Genomic DNA, 19,345 nt, shown 5'->3' on the forward strand with positions numbered 1-19,345 from the left:
GCAGGAAGAAAAGAAAAGTTGTCCAAAACAGCTTCCAATCGAATGTTCATGTGATTGGAAAAGTCAGGAGAGTGCAAAGGTACTGTTTTCTATCAGTTGGCAAGGTGCGCACACAATCCCAGTGTTGTACAGCTTGCTTCTTCACCTTCCCGAAGCTGCCGCTCTCGCCGGCTGCCGGAGCCCAAGAAGCGGCTTCTTCGCGCAAAGACGATTGTGCCGCTCACAGTGCTCTCCTTAGCGCGGCTTCTGCCGAAAGACGCCCGGCAGCGGCTCTTACCTCCGGAGAGCATCCTACCTTCGTCTTTAGCTCCTCTTCTCATCTACACCTCGGCAAAAAGCTTTCCCACTATGTCTGGCTAGGAAAAACTGTGCCAGCACAGAAAACATCTCCCATCGTGTTCTAGATGTTGCACGGATGTCTGCCAAGTGTTTGGCAGGAAGAAAAGAAAAGTTGTCCAAAACAGCTTCCAATCGAATGTTCCTGTGATTGGAAAAGTCAGGAGAGTGCAAAGGTACTGTTTTCTATCAGTTGGCAAGGTGCGCACACAATCCCAGTGTTGTACAGCTTGCTTCTTCACCTTCCCGAAGCTGCCGCTCTCGCCGGCTGCCGGAGCCCAAGAAGCGGCTTCTTCGCGCAAAGACGATTGTGCCGCTCACAGTGCTCTCCTTAGCGCGGCTTCTGCCGAAAGACGCCCGGCAGCGGCTCTTTCCTCCGGAGAGCATCCTACCTTCGTCTTTAGCTCCTCTTCTCATCTACACCTCGGCAAAAAGCTTTCCCACTATGTCTGGCTAGGAAAAACTGTGCCAGCACAGAAAACATCTCCCATCGTGTTCTAGATGTTGCACGGATGTCTGCCAAGTGTTTGGCAGGAAGAAAAGAAAAGTTGTCCAAAACAGCTTCCAATCGAATGTTCATGTGATTGGAAAAGTCAGGAGAGTGCAAAGGTACTGTTTTCTATCAGTTGGCAAGGTGCGCACACAATCCCAGTGTTGTACAGCTTGCTTCTTCACCTTCCCGAAGCTGCCGCTCTCGCCGGCTGCCGGAGCCCAAGAAGCGGCTTCTTCGCGCAAAGACGATTGTGCCGCTCACAGTGCTCTCCTTAGCGCGGCTTCTGCCGAAAGACGCCCGGCAGCGGCTCTTTCCTCCGGAGAGCATCCTACCTTCGTCTTTAGCTCCTCTTCTCATCTACACCTCGGCAAAAAGCTTTTCCACTATGTCTGGCTAGGAAAAACTGTGCCAGCACAGAAAACATCTCCCATCGTGTTCTAGAAGTTGCACGGATGTCTGCCAAGTGTTTGGCAGGAAGAAAAGAAAAGTTGTCCAAAACAGCTTCCAATCGAATGTTCATGTGATTGGAAAAGTCAGGAGAGTGCAAAGGTACTGTTTTCTATCAGTTGGCAAGGTGCGCACACAATCCCAGTGTTGTACAGCTTGCTTCTTCACCTTCCCGAAGCTGCCGCTCTCGCCGGCTGCCGGAGCCCAAGAAGCGGCTTCTTCGCGCAAAGACGATTGTGCCGCTCACAGTGCTCTCCTTAGCGCGGCTTCTGCCGAAAGACGCCCGGCAGCGGCTCTTTCCTCCGGAGAGCATCCTACCTTCGTCTTTAGCTCCTCTTCTCATCTACACCTCGGCAAAAAGCTTTCCCACTATGTCTGGCTAGGAAAAACTGTGCCAGCACAGAAAACATCTCCCATCGTGTTCTAGAAGTTGCACGGATGTCTGCCAAGTGTTTGGCAGGAAGAAAAGAAAAGTTGTCCAAAACAGCTTCCAATCGAATGTTCATGTGATTGGAAAAGTCAGGAGAGTGCAAAGGTACTGTTTTCTATCAGTTGGCAAGGTGCGCACACAATCCCAGTGTTGTACAGCTTGCTTCTTCACCTTCCCGAAGCTGCCGCTCTCGCCGGCTGCCGGAGCCCAAGAAGCGGCTTCTTCGCACAAAGACGATTGTGCCGCTCACAGTGCTCTCCTTAGCGCGGCTTCTGCCGAAAGACGCCCGGCAGCGGCTCTTTCCTCCGGAGAGCATCCTATCTTCGTCTTTCGCGTCTTTTGTAGTCTACATCTTAGCAAAACGCTTTCCCACTATGTCTGGCTAGGAAAAACTGTGCCAGCACAGAAAACATCTCCCATCGTGTTCTAGAAGTTGCACGGATGTCTGCCAAGTGTTTGGCAGGAAGAAAAGAAAAGTTGTCCAAAACAGCTTCCAATCGAATGTTCATGTGATTGGAAAAGTCAGGAGAGTGCAAAGGTACTGTTTTCTATCAGTTGGCAAGGTGCGCACACAATCCCAGTGTTGTACAGCTTGCTTCTTCACCTTCCCGAAGCTGCCGCTCTCGCCGGCTGCCGGAGCCCAAGAAGCGGCTTCTTCGCGCAAAGACGATTGTGCCGCTCACAGTGCTCTCCTTAGCGCGGCTTCTGCCGAAAGACGCCCGGCAGCGGCTCTTACCTCCGGAGAGCATCCTACCTTCGTCTTTAGCTCCTCTTCTCATCTACACCTCGGCAAAAAGCTTTCCCACTATGTCTGGCTAGGAAAAACTGTGCCAGCACAGAAAACATCTCCCATCGTGTTCTAGAAGTTGCACGGATGTCTGCCAAGTGTTTGGCAGGAAGAAAAGAAAAGTTGTCCAAAACAGCTTCCAATCGAATGTTCATGTGATTGGAAAAGTCAGGAGAGTGCAAAGGTACTGTTTTCTATCAGTTGGCAAGGTGCGCACACAATCCCAGTGTTGTACAGCTTGCTTCTTCACCTTCCCGAAGCTGCCGCTCTCGCCGGCTGCCGGAGCCCAAGAAGCGGCTTCTTCGCGCAAAGACGATTGTGCCGCTCACAGTGCTCTCCTTAGCGCGGCTTCTGCCGAAAGACGCCCGGCAGCGGCTCTTACCTCCGGAGAGCATCCTACCTTCGTCTTTAGCTCCTCTTCTCATCTACACCTCGGCAAAAAGCTTTCCCACTATGTCTGGCTAGGAAAAACTGTGCCAGCACAGAAAACATCTCCCATCGTGTTCTAGATGTTGCACGGATGTCTGCCAAGTGTTTGGCAGGAAGAAAAGAAAAGTTGTCCAAAACAGCTTCCAATCGAATGTTCATGTGATTGGAAAAGTCAGGAGAGTGCAAAGGTACTGTTTTCTATCAGTTGGCAAGGTGCGCACACAATCCCAGTGTTGTACAGCTTGCTTCTTCACCTTCCCGAAGCTGCCGCTCTCGCCGGCTGCCGGAGCCCAAGAAGCGGCTTCTTCGCGCAAAGACGATTGTGCCGCTCACAGTGCTCTCCTTAGCGCGGCTTCTGCCGAAAGACGCCCGGCAGCGGCTCTTACCTCCGGAGAGCATCCTACCTTCGTTTTTAGCTCCTCTTCTCATCTACACCTCGGCAAAACGCTTTTCCACTATGTCTGGCTAGGAAAAACTGTGCCAGCAAAGAAAACATCTCCCATCGTGTTCTAGAAGTTGCACGGATGTCTGCCAAGTGTTTGGCAGGAAGAAAAGAAAAGTTGTCCAAAACAGCTTCCAATCGAATGTTCATGTGATTGGAAAAGTCAGGAGAGTGCAAAGGTACTGTTTTCTATCAGTTGGCAAGGTGCGCACACAATCCCAGTGTTGTACAGCTTGCTTCTTCACCTTCCCGAAGCTGCCGCTCTCGCCGGCTGCCGGAGCCCAAGAAGCGGCTTCTTCGCGCAAAGACGATTGTGCCGCTCACAGTGCTCTCCTTAGCGCGGCTTCTGCCGAAAGACGCCCGGCAGCGGCTCTTTCCTCCGGAGAGCATCCTATCTTCGTATTTCGCGTCTTTTGTAGTCTACATCTTAGCAAAACGCTTTCCCACTATGTCTGGCTAGGAAAAACTGTGCCAGCACAGAAAACATCTCCCATCGTGTTCTAGAAGTTGCACGGATGTCTGCCAAGTGTTTGGCAGGAAGAAAAGAAAAGTTGTCCAAAACAGCTTCCAATCGAATGTTCATGTGATTGGAAAAGTCAGGAGAGTGCAAAGGTACTGTTTTCTATCAGTTGGCAAGGTGCGCACACAATCCCAGTGTTGTACAGCTTGCTTCTTCACCTTCCCGAAGCTGCCGCTCTCGCCGGCTGCCGGAGCCCAAGAAGCGGCTTCTTCGCGCAAAGACGATTGTGCCGCTCACAGTGCTCTCCTTAGCGCGGCTTCTGCCGAAAGACGCCCGGCAGCGGCTCTTACCTCCGGAGAGCATCCTACCTTCGTCTTTAGCTCCTCTTCTCATCTACACCTCGGCAAAAAGCTTTCCCACTATGTCTGGCTAGGAAAAACTGTGCCAGCACAGAAAACATCTCCCATCGTGTTGTAGAAGTTGCACGGATGTCTGCCAAGTGTTTGGCAGGAAGAAAAGAAAAGTTGTCCAAAACAGCTTCCAATCGAATGTTCATGTGATTGGAAAAGTCAGGAGAGTGCAAAGGTACTGTTTTCTATCAGTTGGCAAGGTGCGCACACAATCCCAGTGTTGTACAGCTTGCTTCTTCACCTTCCCGAAGCTGCCGCTCTCGCCGGCTGCCGGAGCCCAAGAAGCGGCTTCTTCGCGCAAAGACGATTGTGCCGCTCACAGCGCTCTCCTTAGCGCGGCTTCTGCCGAAAGACGCCCGGCAGCGGCTCTTTCCTCCGGAGAGCATCCTATCTTCGTATTTCGCGTCTTTTGTAGTCTACATCTTAGCAAAACGCTTTCCCACTATGTCTGGCTAGGAAAAACTGTGCCAGCACAGAAAACATCTCCCATCGTGTTGTAGAAGTTGCACGGATGTCTGCCAAGTGTTTGGCAGGAAGAAAAGAAAAGTTGTCCAAAACAGCTTCCAATCGAATGTTCATGTGATTGGAAAAGTCAGGAGAGTGCAAAGGTACTGTTTTCTATCAGTTGGCAAGGTGCGCACACAATCCCAGTGTTGTACAGCTTGCTTCTTCACCTTCCCGAAGCTGCCGCTCTCGCCGGCTGCCGGAGCCCAAGAAGCGGCTTCTTCCCGCAAAGACGATTGTGCCGCTCACAGTGCTCTCCTTAGCGCGGCTTCTGCCGAAAGACGCCCGGCAGCGGCTCTTACCTCCGGAGAGCATCCTACCTTCGTCTTTAGCTCCTCTTCTCATCTACACCTCGGCAAAAAGCTTTCCCACTATGTCTGGCTAGGAAAAACTGTGCCAGCACAGAAAACATCTCCCATCGTGTTCTAGAAGTTGCACGGATGTCTGCCAAGTGTTTGGCAGGAAGAAAAGAAAAGTTGTCCAAAACAGCTTCCAATCGAATGTTCATGTGATTGGAAAAGTCAGGAGAGTGCAAAGGTACTGTTTTCTATCAGTTGGCAAGGTGCGCACACAATCCCAGTGTTGTACAGCTTGCTTCTTCACCTTCCCGAAGCTGCCGCTCTCGCCGGCTGCCGGAGCCCAAGAAGCGGCTTCTTCGCGCAAAGACGATTGTGCCGCTCACAGCGCTCTCCTTAGCGCGGCTTCTGCCGAAAGACGCCCGGCAGCGGCTCTTACCTCCGGAGAGCATCCTACCTTCGTCTTTAGCTCCTCTTCTCATCTACACCTTGGCAAAAAGCTTTTCCACTATGTCTGGCTAGGAAAAACTGTGCCAGCAAAGAAAACATCTCCCATCGTGTTCTAGAAGTTGCACGGATGTCTGCCAAGTGTTTGGCAGGAAGAAAAGGAAAGTTGTCCAAAACAGCTTCCAATCGAATGTTCATGTGATTGGAAAAGTCAGGAGAGTGCAAAGGTACTGTTTTCTATCAGTTGGCAAGGTGCGCACACAATCCCAGTGTTGTACAGCTTGCTTCTTCACCTTCCCGAAGCTGCCGCTCTCGCCGGCTGCCGGAGCCCAAGAAGCGGCTTCTTCGCGCAAAGACGATTGTGCCGCTCACAGTGCTCTCCTTAGCGCGGCTTCTGCCGAAAGACGCCCGGCAGCGGCTCTTTCCTCCGGAGAGCATCCTACCTTCGTCTTTAGCTCCTCTTCTCATCTACACCTCGGCAAAAAGCTTTCCCACTATGTCTGGCTAGGAAAAACTGTGCCAGCACAGAAAACATCTCCCATCGTGTTCTAGAAGTTGCACGGATGTCTGCCAAGTGTTTGGCAGGAAGAAAAGAAAAGTTGTCCAAAACAGCTTCCAATCGAATGTTCATGTGATTGGAAAAGTCAGGAGAGTGCAAAGGTACTGTTTTCTATCAGTTGGCAAGGTGCGCACACAATCCCAGTGTTGTACAGCTTGCTTCTTCACCTTCCCGAAGCTGCCGCTCTCACCGGCTGCCGGAGCCCAAGAAGCGGCTTCTTCGCACAAAGACGATTGTGCCGCTCACAGTGCTCTCCTTAGCGCGGCTTCTGCCGAAAGACGCCCGGCAGCGGCTCTTTCCTCCGGAGAGCATCCTATCTTCGTCTTTCGCGTCTTTTGTAGTTTACATCTTAGCAAAACGCTTTCCCACTATGTCTGGCTAGGAAAAACTGTGCCAGCACAGAAAACATCTCCCATCGTGTTCTAGAAGTTGCACGGATGTCTGCCAAGTGTTTGGCAGGAAGAAAAGAAAAGTTGTCCAAAACAGCTTCCAATCGAATGTTCATGTGATTGGAAAAGTCAGGAGAGTGCAAAGGTACTGTTTTCTATCAGTTGGCAAGGTGCGCACACAATCCCAGTGTTGTACAGCTTGCTTCTTCACCTTCCCGAAGCTGCCGCTCTCGCCGGCTGCCGGAGCCCAAGAAGCGGCTTCTTCGCGCAAAGACGATTGTGCCGCTCACAGTGCTCTCCTTAGCGCGGCTTCTGCCGAAAGACGCCCGGCAGCGGCTCTTACCTCCGGAGAGCATCCTACCTTCGTCTTTAGCTCCTCTTCTCATCTACACCTCGGCAAAAAGCTTTCCCACTATGTCTGGCTAGGAAAAACTGTGCCAGCACAGAAAACATCTCCCATCGTGTTCTAGAAGTTGCACGGATGTCTGCCAAGTGTTTGGCAGGAAGAAAAGAAAAGTTGTCCAAAACAGCTTCCAATCGAATGTTCATGTGATTGGAAAAGTCAGGAGAGTGCAAAGGTACTGTTTTCTATCAGTTGGCAAGGTGCGCACACAATCCCAGTGTTGTACAGCTTGCTTCTTCACCTTCCCGAAGCTGCCGCTCTCGCCGGCTGCCGGAGCCCAAGAAGCGGCTTCTTCGCGCAAAGACGATTGTGCCGCTCACAGTGCTCTCCTTAGCGCGGCTTCTGCCGAAAGACGCCCGGCAGCGGCTCTTACCTCCGGAGAGCATCCTACCTTCGTCTTTAGCTCCTCTTCTCATCTACACCTCGGCAAAAAGCTTTCCCACTATGTCTGGCTAGGAAAAACTGTGCCAGCACAGAAAACATCTCCCATCGTGTTCTAGATGTTGCACGGATGTCTGCCAAGTGTTTGGCAGGAAGAAAAGAAAAGTTGTCCAAAACAGCTTCCAATCGAATGTTCATGTGATTGGAAAAGTCAGGAGAGTGCAAAGGTACTGTTTTCTATCAGTTGGCAAGGTGCGCACACAATCCCAGTGTTGTACAGCTTGCTTCTTCACCTTCCCGAAGCTGCCGCTCTCGCCGGCTGCCGGAGCCCAAGAAGCGGCTTCTTCGCGCAAAGACGATTGTGCCGCTCACAGTGCTCTCCTTAGCGCGGCTTCTGCCGAAAGACGCCCGGCAGCGGCTCTTACCTCCGGAGAGCATCCTACCTTCGTTTTTAGCTCCTCTTCTCATCTACACCTCGGCAAAAAGCTTTTCCACTATGTCTGGCTAGGAAAAACTGTGCCAGCAAAGAAAACATCTCCCATCGTGTTCTAGAAGTTGCACGGATGTCTGCCAAGTGTTTGGCAGGAAGAAAAGAAAAGTTGTCCAAAACAGCTTCCAATCGAATGTTCATGTGATTGGAAAAGTCAGGAGAGTGCAAAGGTACTGTTTTCTATCAGTTGGCAAGGTGCGCACACAATCCCAGTGTTGTACAGCTTGCTTCTTCACCTTCCCGAAGCTGCCGCTCTCGCCGGCTGCCGGAGCCCAAGAAGCGGCTTCTTCGCGCAAAGACGATTGTGCCGCTCACAGTGCTCTCCTTAGCGCGGCTTCTGCCGAAAGACGCCCGGCAGCGGCTCTTTCCTCCGGAGAGCATCCTATCTTCGTATTTCGCGTCTTTTGTAGTCTACATCTTAGCAAAACGCTTTCCCACTATGTCTGGCTAGGAAAAACTGTGCCAGCACAGAAAACATCTCCCATCGTGTTCTAGAAGTTGCACGGATGTCTGCCAAGTGTTTGGCAGGAAGAAAAGAAAAGTTGTCCAAAACAGCTTCCAATCGAATGTTCATGTGATTGGAAAAGTCAGGAGAGTGCAAAGGTACTGTTTTCTATCAGTTGGCAAGGTGCGCACACAATCCCAGTGTTGTACAGCTTGCTTCTTCACCTTCCCGAAGCTGCCGCTCTCGCCGGCTGCCGGAGCCCAAGAAGCGGCTTCTTCGCGCAAAGACGATTGTGCCGCTCACAGTGCTCTCCTTAGCGCGGCTTCTGCCGAAAGACGCCCGGCAGCGGCTCTTACCTCCGGAGAGCATCCTACCTTCGTCTTTAGCTCCTCTTCTCATCTACACCTCGGCAAAAAGCTTTCCCACTATGTCTGGCTAGGAAAAACTGTGCCAGCACAGAAAACATCTCCCATCGTGTTCTAGAAGTTGCACGGATGTCTGCCAAGTGTTTGGCAGGAAGAAAAGAAAAGTTGTCCAAAACAGCTTCCAATCGAATGTTCATGTGATTGGAAAAGTCAGGAGAGTGCAAAGGTACTGTTTTCTATCAGTTGGCAAGGTGCGCACACAATCCCAGTGTTGTACAGCTTGCTTCTTCACCTTCCCGAAGCTGCCGCTCTCGCCGGCTGCCGGAGCCCAAGAAGCGGCTTCTTCGCGCAAAGACGATTGTGCCGCTCACAGCGCTCTCCTTAGCGCGGCTTCTGCCGAAAGACGCCCGGCAGCGGCTCTTTCCTCCGGAGAGCATCCTATCTTCGTATTTCGCGTCTTTTGTAGTCTACATCTTAGCAAAACGCTTTCCCACTATGTCTGGCTAGGAAAAACTGTGCCAGCACAGAAAACATCTCCCATCGTGTTCTAGATGTTGCACGGATGTCTGCCAAGTGTTTGGCAGGAAGAAAAGAAAAGTTGTCCAAAACAGCTTCCAATCGAATGTTCATGTGATTGGAAAAGTCAGGAGAGTGCAAAGGTACTGTTTTCTATCAGTTGGCAAGGTGCGCACACAATCCCAGTGTTGTACAGCTTGCTTCTTCACCTTCCCGAAGCTGCCGCTCTCGCCGGCTGCCGGAGCCCAAGAAGCGGCTTCTTCGCGCAAAGACGATTGTGCCGCTCACAGTGCTCTCCTTAGCGCGGCTTCTGCCGAAAGACGCCCGGCAGCGGCTCTTACCTCCGGAGAGCATCCTACCTTCGTCTTTAGCTCCTCTTCTCATCTACACCTCGGCAAAAAGCTTTCCCACTATGTCTGGCTAGGAAAAACTGTGCCAGCACAGAAAACATCTCCCATCATGTTCTAGAAGTTGCACGGATGTCTGCTAAGTGTTTGGCAGGAAGAAAAGAAAAGTTGTCCAAAACAGCTTCCAATCGAATGTTCATGTGATTGGAAAAGTCAGGAGAGTGCAAAGGTACTGTTTTCTATCAGTTGGCAAGGTGCGCACACAATCCCAGTGTTGTACAGCTTGCTTCTTCACCTTCCCGAAGCTGCCGCTCTCGCCGGCTGCCGGAGCCCAAGAAGCGGCTTCTTCGCGCAAAGACGATTGTGCCGCTCACAGCGCTCTCCTTAGCGCGGCTTCTGCCGAAAGACGCCCGGCAGCGGCTCTTACCTCCGGAGAGCATCCTACCTTCGTCTTTAGCTCCTCTTCTCATCTACACCTTGGCAAAAAGCTTTTCCACTATGTCTGGCTAGGAAAAACTGTGCCAGCAAAGAAAACATCTCCCATCGTGTTCTAGAAGTTGCACGGATGTCTGCCAAGTGTTTGGCAGGAAGAAAAGGAAAGTTGTCCAAAACAGCTTCCAATCGAATGTTCCTGTGATTGGAAAAGTCAGGAGAGTGCAAAGGTACTGTTTTCTATCAGTTGGCAAGGTGCGCACACAATCCCAGTGTTGTACAGCTTGCTTCTTCACCTTCCCGAAGCTGCCGCTCTCGCCGGCTGCCGGAGCCCAAGAAGCGGCTTCTTCGCGCAAAGACGATTGTGCCGCTCACAGTGCTCTCCTTAGCGCGGCTTCTGCCGAAAGACGCCCGGCAGCGGCTCTTTCCTCCGTAGAGCATCCTATCTTCGTATTTCGCGTCTTTTGTAGTCTACATCTTAGCAAAACGCTTTCCCACTATGTCTGGCTAGGAAAAACTGTGCCAGCACAGAAAACATCTCCCATCGTGTTCTAGAAGTTGCAGAGATGTCTGCCAAGTGTTTGGCAGGAAGAAAAGAAAAGTTGTCCAAAACAGCTTCCAATCGAATGTTCATGTGATTGGAAAAGTCAGGAGAGTGCAAAGGTACTGTTTTCTATCAGTTGGCAAGGTGCGCACACAATCCCAGTGTTGTACAGCTTGCTTCTTCACCTTCCCGAAGCTGCCGCTCTCGCCGGCTGCCGGAGCCCAAGAAGCGGCTTCTTCCCGCAAAGACGATTGTGCCGCTCACAGTGCTCTCCTTAGCGCGGCTTCTGCCGAAAGACGCCCGGCAGCGGCTCTTTCCTCCGGAGAGCATCCTACCTTCGTCTTTAGCTCCTCTTCTCATCTACACCTCGGCAAAAAGCTTTCCCACTATGTCTGGCTAGGAAAAACTGTGCCAGCACAGAAAACATCTCCCATCGTGTTCTAGATGTTGCACGGATGTCTGCCAAGTGTTTGGCAGGAAGAAAAGAAAAGTTGTCCAAAACAGCTTCCAATCGAATGTTCATGTGATTGGAAAAGTCAGGAGAGTGCAAAGGTACTGTTTTCTATCAGTTGGCAAGGTGCGCACACAATCCCAGTGTTGTACAGCTTGCTTCTTCACCTTCCCGAAGCTGCCGCTCTCGCCGGCTGCCGGAGCCCAAGAAGCGGCTTCTTCGCGCAAAGACGATTGTGCCGCTCACAGTGCTCTCCTTAGCGCGGCTTCTGCCGAAAGACGCCCGGCAGCGGCTCTTTCCTCCGGAGAGCATCCTACCTTCGTCTTTAGCTCCTCTTCTCATCTACACCTCGGCAAAAAGCTTTCCCACTATGTCTGGCTAGGAAAAACTGTGCCAGCACAGAAAACATCTCCCATCGTGTTCTAGATGTTGCATGGATGTCTGCCAAGTGTTTGGCAGGAAGAAAAGAAAAGTTGTCCAAAACAGCTTCCAATCGAATGTTCATGTGATTGGAAAAGTCAGGAGAGTGCAAAGGTACTGTTTTCTATCAGTTGGCAAGGTGCGCACACAATCCCAGTGTTGTACAGCTTGCTTCTTCACCTTCCCGAAGCTGCCGCTCTCGCCGGCTGCCGGAGCCCAAGAAGCGGCTTCTTCGCGCAAAGACGATTGTGCCGCTCACAGCGCTCTCCTTAGCGCGGCTTCTGCCGAAAGACGCCCGGCAGCGGCTCTTTCCTCCGGAGAGCATCCTACCTTCGTCTTTAGCTCCTCTTCTCATCTACACCTCGGCAAAAAGCTTTCCCACTATGTCTGGCTAGGAAAAACTGTGCCAGCAAAGAAAACATCTCCCATCGTGTTCTAGAAGTTGCACGGATGTCTGCCAAGTGTTTGGCAGGAAGAAAAGAAAAGTTGTCCAAAACAGCTTCCAATCGAATGTTCATGTGATTGGAAAAGTCAGGAGAGTGCAAAGGTACTGTTTTCTATCAGTTGGCAAGGTGCGCACACAATCCCAGTGTTGTACAGCTTGCTTCTTCACCTTCCCGAAGCTGCCGCTCTCGCCGGCTGCCGGAGCCCAAGAAGCGGCTTCTTCCCGCAAAGACGATTGTGCCGCTCACAGTGCTCTCCTTAGCGCGGCTTCTGCCGAAAGACGCCCGGCAGCGGCTCTTTCCTCCGGAGAGCATCCTACCTTCGTCTTTAGCTCCTCTTCTCATCTACACCTCGGCAAAAAGCTTTCCCACTATGTCTGGCTAGGAAAAACTGTGCCAGCACAGAAAACATCTCCCATCGTGTTCTAGAAGTTGCACGGATGTCTGCCAAGTGTTTGGCAGGAAGAAAAGAAAAGTTGTCCAAAACAGCTTCCAATCGAATGTTCATGTGATTGGAAAAGTCAGGAGAGTGCAAAGGTACTGTTTTCTATCAGTTGGCAAGGTGCGCACACAATCCCAGTGTTGTACAGCTTGCTTCTTCACCTTCCCGAAGCTGCCGCTCTCGCCGGCTGCCGGAGCCCAAGAAGCGGCTTCTTCCCGCAAAGACGATTGTGCCGCTCACAGTGCTCTCCTTAGCGCGGCTTCTGCCGAAAGACGCCCGGCAGCGGCTCTTTCCTCCGGAGAGCATCCTACCTTCGTCTTTAGCTCCTCTTCTCATCTACACCTCGGCAAAAAGCTTTCCCACTATGTCTGGCTAGGAAAAACTGTGCCAGCACAGAAAACATCTCCCATCGTGTTCTAGATGTTGCACGGATGTCTGCCAAGTGTTTGGCAGGAAGAAAAGAAAAGTTGTCCAAAACAGCTTCCAATCGAATGTTCATGTGATTGGAAAAGTCAGGAGAGTGCAAAGGTACTGTTTTCTATCAGTTGGCAAGGTGCGCACACAATCCCAGTGTTGTACAGCTTGCTTCTTCACCTTCCCGAAGCTGCCGCTCTCGCCGGCTCCCGGAGCCCAAGAAGCGGCTTCTTCGCGCAAAGACGATTGTGCCGATCACAGTGCTCTCCTTAGTGCGGCTTCTGCCGAAAGACGCCCGGCAGCGGCTCTTTCCTCCGGAGAGCATCCTATCTTCGTCTTTCGCGTCTTTTGTAGTTTACATCTTAGCAAAACGCTTTCCCACTATGTCTGGCTAGGAAAAACTGTGCCAGCACAGAAAACATCTCCCATCGTGTTCTAGAAGTTGCACGGATGTCTGCCAAGTGTTTGGCAGGAAGAAAAGAAAAGTTGTCCAAAACAGCTTCCAATCGAATGTTCATGTGATTGGAAAAGTCAGGAGAGTGCAAAGGTACTGTTTTCTATCAGTTGGCAAGGTGCGCACACAATCCCAGTGTTGTACAGCTTGCTTCTTCACCTTCCCGAAGCTGCCGCTCTCGCCGGCTGCCGGAGCCCAAGAAGCGGCTTCTTCGCGCAAAGACGATTGTGCCGCTCACAGTGCTCTCCTTAGCGCGGCTTCTGCCGAAAGACGCCCGGCAGCGGCTCTTTCCTCCGGAGAGCATCCTACCTTCGTCTTTAGCTCCTCTTCTCATCTACACCTCGGCAAAAAGCTTTCCCACTATGTCTGGCTAGGAAAAACTGTGCCAGCACAGAAAACATCTCCCATCGTGTTCTAGAAGTTGCACGGATGTCTGCCAAGTGTTTGGCAGGAAGAAAAGAAAAGTTGTCCAAAACAGCTTCCAATCGAATGTTCATGTGATTGGAAAAGTCAGGAGAGTGCAAAGGTACTGTTTTCTATCAGTTGGCAAGGTGCGCACACAATCCCAGTGTTGTACAGCTTGCTTCTTCACCTTCCCGAAGCTGCCGCTCTCGCCGGCTGCCGGAGCCCAAGAAGCGGCTTCTTCGCGCAAAGACGATTGTGCCGCTCACAGTGCTCTCCTTAGCGCGGCTTCTGCCGAAAGACGCCCGGCAGCGGCTCTTACCTCCGGAGAGCATCCTACCTTCGTCTTTAGCTCCTCTTCTCATCTACACCTCGGCAAAAAGCTTTCCCACTATGTCTGGCTAGGAAAAGCTGTGCCAGCACAGAAAACATCTCCCATCGTGTTCTAGATGTTGCACGGATGTCTGCCAAGTGTTTGGCAGGAAGAAAAGAAAAGTTGTCCAAAACAGCTTCCAATCGAATGTTCATGTGATTGGAAAAGTCAGGAGAGTGCAAAGGTACTGTTTTCTATCAGTTGGCAAGGTGCGCACACAATCCCAGTGTTGTACAGCTTGCTTCTTCACCTTCCCGAAGCTGCCGCTCTCGCCGGCTGCCGGAGCCCAAGAAGCGGCTTCTTCGCACAAAGATGATTGTGCCGCTCACAGCGCTCTCCTTAGCGCGGCTTCTGCCGAAAGACGCCCGGCAGCGGCTCTTACCTCCGGAGAGCATCCTACCTTCGTCTTTAGCTCCTCTTCTCATCTACACCTCGGCAAAAAGCTTTCCCACTATGTCTGGCTAGGAAAAACTGTGCCAGCAAAGAAAACATCTCCCATCGTGTTCTAGAACTTGCACGGATGTCTGCCAAGTGTTTGGCAGGAAGAAAAGAAAAGTTGTCCAAAACAGCTTCCAATTGAATGTTCATGTGATTGGAAAAGTCAGGAGAGTGCAAAGGTACTGTTTTCTATCAGTTGGCAAGGTGCGCACACAATTCACAGTGTTGTACAGCTTGCTTCTTCACCTTCCCGAAGCTGCCGCTCTCGCCGGCTGCCGGAGCCCAAGAAGCGGCTTCTTCACGCAAAGACGATTGTGCCGCTCACAGTGCTCTCCTTAGCGCGGCTTCTGCCGAAAGACGCCCGGCAGCGGCTCTTTCCTCCGGAGAGCATCCTACCTTCGTCTTTAGCTCCTCTTCTCATCTACACCTCGGCAAAAAGCTTTCCCACTATGTCTGGCTAGGAAAAACTGTGCCAGCACAGAAAACATCTCCCATCGTGTTCTAGAAGTTGCACGGATGTCTGCCAAGTGTTTGGCAGGAAGAAAAGAAAAGTTGTCCAAAACAGCTTCCAATCGAATGTTCATGTGATTGGAAAAGTCAGGAGAGTGCAAAGGTACTGTTTTCTATCAGTTGGCAAGGTGCGCACACAATCCCAGTGTTGTACAGCTTGCTTCTTCACCTTCCCGAAGCTGCCGCTCTCGCCGGCTGCCGGAGCCCAAGAAGCGGCTTCTTCCCGCAAAGACGATTGTGCCGCTCACAGTGCTCTCCTTAGTGCGGCTTCTGCCGAAAGACACCCGGCAGCGGCTCTTTCCTCCGGAGAGCATCCTATCTTCGTCTTTCGCGTCTTTTGTAGTCTACATCTTAGCAAAACGCTTTCCCACTATGTCTGGCTAGGAAAAACTGTGCCAGCACAGAAAACATCTCCCATCGTGTTCTAGATGTTGCACGGATGTCTGCCAAGTGTTTGGCAGGAAGAAAAGAAAAGTTGTCCAAAACAGCTTCCAATCGAATGTTCATGTGATTGGAAAAGTCAGGAGAGTGCAAAGGTACTGTTTTCTATCAGTTGGCAAGGTGCGCACACAATCCCAGTGTTGTACAGCTTGCTTCTTCACCTTCCCGAAGCTGCCGCTCTCGCCGGCTGCCGGAGCCCAAGAAGCGGCTTCTTCGCGCAAAGACGATTGTGCCGCTCACAGTGCTCTCCTTAGCGCGGCTTCTGCCGAAAGACGCCCGGCAGCGGCTCTTACCTCCGGAGAGCATCCTACCTTCGTCTTTAGCTCCTCTTCTCATCTACACCTCGGCAAAAAGCTTTCCCACTATGTCTGGCTAGGAAAAACTGTGCCAGCACAGAAAACATCTCCCATCGTGTTCTAGATGTTGCACGGATGTCTGCCAAGTGTTTGGCAGGAAGAAAAGAAAAGTTGTCCAAAACAGCTTCCAATCGAATGTTCATGTGATTGGAAAAGTCAGGAGAGTGCAAAGGTACTGTTTTCTATCAGTTGGCAAGGTGCGCACACAATCCCAGTGTTGTACAGCTTGCTTCTTCACCTTCCCGAAGCTGCCGCTCTCGCCGGCTGCCGGAGCCCAAGAAGCGGCTTCTTCGCGCAAAGACGATTGTGCCGCTCACAGTGCTCTCCTTAGCGCGGCTTCTGCCGAAAGACGCCCGGCAGCGGCTCTTTCCTCCGGAGAGCATCCTACCTTCGTCTTTAGCTCCTCTTCTCATCTACACCTCGGCAAAAAGCTTTCCCACTATGTCTGGCTAGGAAAAACTGTGCCAGCACAGAAAACATCTCCCATCGTGTTCTAGATGTTGCATGGATGTCTGCCAAGTGTTTGGCAGGAAGAAAAGAAAAGTTGTCCAAAACAGCTTCCAATCGAATGTTCATGTGATTGGAAAAGTCAGGAGAGTGCAAAGGTACTGTTTTCTATCAGTTGGCAAGGTGCGCACACAATCCCAGTGTTGTACAGCTTGCTTCTTCACCTTCCCGAAGCTGCCGCTCTCGCCGGCTGCCGGAGCCCAAGAAGCGGCTTCTTCGCGCAAAGACGATTGTGCCGCTCACAGCGCTCTCCTTAGCGCGGCTTCTGCCGAAAGACGCCCGGCAGCGGCTCTTACCTCCGGAGAGCATCCTACCTTCGTCTTTAGCTCCTCTTCTCATCTACACCTCGGCAAAAAGCTTTCCCACTATGTCTGGCTAGGAAAAACTGTGCCAGCAAAGAAAACATCTCCCATCGTGTTCTAGAAGTTGCACGGATGTCTGCCAAGTGTTTGGCAGGAAGAAAAGAAAAGTTGTCCAAAACAGCTTCCAATCGAATGTTCATGTGATTGGAAAAGTCAGGAGAGTGCAAAGGTACTGTTTTCTATCAGTTGGCAAGGTGCGCACACAATCCCAGTGTTGTACAGCTTGCTTCTTCACCTTCCCGAAGCTGCCGCTCTCGCCGGCTGCCGGAGCCCAAGAAGCGGCTTCTTCCCGCAAAGACGATTGTGCCGCTCACAGTGCTCTCCTTAGCGCGGCTTCTGCCGAAAGACGCCCGGCAGCGGCTCTTTCCTCCGGAGAGCATCCTACCTTCGTCTTTAGCTCCTCTTCTCATCTACACCTCGGCAAAAAGCTTTCCCACTATGTCTGGCTAGGAAAAACTGTGCCAGCACAGAAAACATCTCCCATCGTGTTCTAGAAGTTGCACGGATGTCTGCCAAGTGTTTGGCAGGAAGAAAAGAAAAGTTGTCCAAAACAGCTTCCAATCGAATGTTCATGTGATTGGAAAAGTCAGGAGAGTGCAAAGGTACTGTTTTCTATCAGTTGGCAAGGTGCGCACACAATCCCAGTGTTGTACAGCTTGCTTCTTCACCTTCCCGAAGCTGCCGCTCTCGCCGGCTGCCGGAGCCCAAGAAGCGGCTTCTTCGCGCAAAGACGATTGTGCCGCTCACAGTGCTCTCCTTAGCGCGGCTTCTGCCGAAAGACGCCCGGCAGCGGCTCTTTCCTCCGGAGAGCATCCTACCTTCGTCTTTAGCTCCTCTTCTCATCTACACCTCGGCAAAAAGCTTTCCCACTATGTCTGGCTAGGAAAAACTGTGCCAGCACAGAAAACATCTCCCATCGTGTTCTAGATGTTGCACGGATGTCTGCCAAGTGTTTGGCAGGAAGAAAAGAAAAGTTGTCCAAAACAGCTTCCAATCGAATGTTCATGTGATTGGAAAAGTCAGGAGAGTGCAAAGGTACTGTTTTCTATCAGTTGGCAAGGTGCGCACACAATCCCAGTGTTGTACAGCTTGCTTCTTCACCTTCCCGAAGCTGCCGCTCTCGCCGGCTCCCGGAGCCCAAGAAGCGGCTTCTTCGCGCAAAGATGATTGTGCCGATCACAGTGCTCTCCTTAGTGCGGCTTCTGCCGAAAGACGCCCGGCAGCGGCTCTTTCCTCCGGAGAGCATCCTATCTTCGTCTTTCGCGTCTTTTGTAGTTTACATCTTAGCAAAACGCTTTCCCACTATGTCTGGCTAGGAAAAACTGTGCCAGCACAGAAAACATCTCCCATCGTGTTCTAGATGTTGCACGGATGTCTGCCAAGTGTTTGGCAGGAAGAAAAGAAAAGTTGTCCAAAACAGCTTCCAATCGAATGTTCATGTGATTTGAAAAGTCAGGAGAGTGCAAAGGTACTGTTTTCTATCAGTTGGCAAGGTGCGCACACAATCCCAGTGTTGTACAGCTTGCTTCTTCACCTTCCCGAAGCTGCCGCTCTCGCCGGCTGCCGGAGCCCAAGAAGCGGCTTCTTCGCGCAAAGACGATTGTGCCGCTCACAGTGCTCTCCTTAGCGCGGCTTCTGCCGAAAGACGCCCGGCAGCGGCTCTTTCCTCCGGAGAGCATCCTACCTTCGTCTTTAGCTCCTCTTCTCATCTACACCTCGGCAAAAAGCTTTCCCACTATGTCTGGCTAGGAAAAACTGTGCCAGCACAGAAAACATCTCCCATCGTGTTCTAGAAGTTGCACGGATGTCTGCCAAGTGTTTGGCAGGAAGAAAAGAAAAGTTGTCCAAAACAGCTTCCAATCGAATGTTCCTGTGATTGGAAAAGTCAGGAGAGTGCAAAGGTACTGTTTTCTATCAGTTGGCAAGGTGCGCACACAATCCCAGTGTTGTACAGCTTGCTTCTTCACCTTCCCGAAGCTGCCGCTCTCGCCGGCTCCCGGAGCCCAAGAAGCGGCTTCTTCGCGCAAAGACGATTGTGCCGCTCACAGTGCTCTCCTTAGCGCGGCTTCTGCCGAAAGACGCCCAGCAGCGGCTCTTACCTCCGGAGAGCATCCTACCTTCGTCTTTAGCTCCTCTTCTCATCTACACCTCGGCAAAAAGCTTTCCCACTATGTCTGGCTAGGAAAAACTGTGCCAGCACAGAAAACATCTCCCATCGTGTTCTAGATGTTGCACGGATGTCTGCCAAGTGTTTGGCAGGAAGAAAAGAAAAGTTGTCCAAAACAGCTTCCAATCGAATGTTCATGTGATTGGAAAAGTCAGGAGAGTGCAAAGGTACTGTTTTCTATCAGTTGGCAAGGTGCGCACACAATTCCCAGTGTTGTACAGCTTGCTTCTTCACCTTCCCGAAGCTGCCGCTCTCGCCGGCTGCCGGAGCCCAAGAAGCGGCTTCTTCACGCAAAGACGATTGTGCCGCTCACAGTGCTCTCCTTAGCGCGGCTTCTGCCGAAAGACGCCCGGCAGCGGCTCTTTCCTCCGGAGAGCATCCTACCTTCGTCTTTAGCTCCTCTTCTCATCTACACCTCGGCAAAAAGCTTTCCCACTATGTCTGGCTAGGAAAAACTGTGCCAGCACAGAAAACATCTCCCATCGTGTTGTAGAAGTTGCACGGATGTCTGCCAAGTGTTTGGCAGGAAGAAAAGAAAAGTTGTCCAAAACAGCTTCCAATCGAATGTTCATGTGATTGGAAAAGTCAGGAGAGTGCAAAGGTACTGTTTTCTATCAGTTGGCAAGGTGCGCACACAATCCCAGTGTTGTACAGCTTGCTTCTTCACCTTCCCGAAGCTGCCGCTCTCGCCGGCTGCCGGAGCCCAAGAAGCGGCTTCTTCGCGCAAAGACGATTGTGCCGCTCACAGTGCTCTCCTTAGCGCGGCTTCTGCCGAAAGACGCCCGGCAGCGGCTCTTTCCTCCGGAGAGCATC

The sequence above is a fragment of the Melospiza georgiana genome, chromosome 23, assembly GCF_028018845.1.
Source record: "Melospiza georgiana isolate bMelGeo1 chromosome 23, bMelGeo1.pri, whole genome shotgun sequence".
NCBI lineage: Eukaryota > Metazoa > Chordata > Aves > Passeriformes > Passerellidae > Melospiza > Melospiza georgiana.